At 40.7% G+C, this 1,482-nt stretch overlaps 1 non-coding gene across 1 annotated transcript; it reads left to right on the top strand.

Annotated features, from left to right (window-relative positions):
- Positions 1-817: 817 nt before the first annotated feature.
- Positions 818-968, top strand: LOC121240112. The gene has a single exon (XR_005935445.1). It is a non-coding gene; the product is annotated as a U4 spliceosomal RNA (small nuclear RNA).
- Positions 969-1,482: the final 514 nt, after the last annotated feature.

Raw genomic sequence — 1,482 nt, 5'->3', positions numbered from 1 at the left:
GGAGCTACTCTGTCACCCCACAGTACGCCAAGCGGCTTTTATTTTCTTTTCACATTTTAAAAATATTTTTAAGAAATAAAAAAATATACTAATATACTTAAAATCACTTTCTTAATCATTAAGTAAAAAAAAAAAAAAATTCACAATCATATACATGGAACTAGGGCTGTGCAAAATACCCGTTGGACCCGTCAACCCGTCTGACCCTATTAGATCCGTCCGATAGAAGACGGTTTTGCATCAATGTCAGGTCAAACCCGATAAATAACGGGTAGACCCGACTCTTACAAAAAATAAAATAAAACACTTCGATGATTGATCTTCAGACACAACCCTATCAACCAAGTCGCCCCTGTTGGTCACCGATGATTGCGAATCACTTGTTGTTTCATCTGCAACCAACGTTGGATGACCATTGATTAGGTAAGATTTTACATAGATTTCATCTGCCCTTCCCTAACTCAGGCGATCATTGCCTCTTCTTCACTTTGGCTCTCACTCTGCCTCTTCTCACATTCCCAGGAAGTGCTTGGTTCTATAGCTCCCTTCGCCATACCTTGACAGTTCCAGCTGCCGAGCCCGTGAACACAAAGGCATCGAAGCCCGCGACGACGACGTTTACGGCATCTTTGTGGGCGTTGATGGACTCCAATATAACAAGCCAAGCTCTTCATTCAAGCTCATGCACAACACTGGGTCGAAGTATTTGATGCGAACGACGTTGCGATGGCGTTGGATTTTGTTGGGGTTTTCGTTTTGCTTATGAGGAATTTGGGGTTTTTGTTTTGTTGTGATTGAGGAATTGGGTAACTGGGTTATCTTTGCGCTTGGGGCAATGACGAAGCTAGTGAGGTTCTAACTGAGGCGTGTCTATTGCTGGTTGAACACTACTTCCAAACCCCCTCTTCGGCCTGGGTTCAACCTTGGTCGTCGAGAATTTCTGGAAGGGCTCCCCTCGGGGTAAAGCTCTACGAAAAAACAAAAAAAAGTGTGAGGAATTGGGAAAGTTTTCTCAGGAGTCGGTGAATATCAAATGACCCGACCTACATGTTACGGGTCGGATCTTTTTATCTAAGTATGCGGACGAGTCGGGTTGGGTCAAAAAGTAATGCAGGTTGGACGGGTTGCAGGCCTACATGGAACCTACCAAGATCCCTAAAAGAGCAGGCATGAAAAGCATCTCCTCCTCCTCCTCCTCTCTCTCTCTCTCTCTCATATATCTATACACATATACACACACATATTATTTGTTATATGTGTGTGTATATATATATGCGATTATTAGCAATAAAATGTAAAATATATATATATATATATATATATAATATTAAGAAAACAATTAGTAGCAAACATTCAAAATACGCAACACATAAATCTTATAAGAGAAAATTACAGGTACTTTCTCTATTCATCCATCTCAGTACTTGAACTGATCTTCTGCAAACAAAGCTATAAATATATAAGATTACTCGACTAGCCATT

This window comes from Juglans microcarpa x Juglans regia, chromosome 7D (genome assembly GCF_004785595.1).
Source record: "Juglans microcarpa x Juglans regia isolate MS1-56 chromosome 7D, Jm3101_v1.0, whole genome shotgun sequence".
In the NCBI taxonomy this organism is placed as follows: domain Eukaryota; kingdom Viridiplantae; phylum Streptophyta; class Magnoliopsida; order Fagales; family Juglandaceae; genus Juglans; species Juglans microcarpa x Juglans regia.
This window is presented reverse-complemented; position numbering and strand designations above follow the sequence as displayed.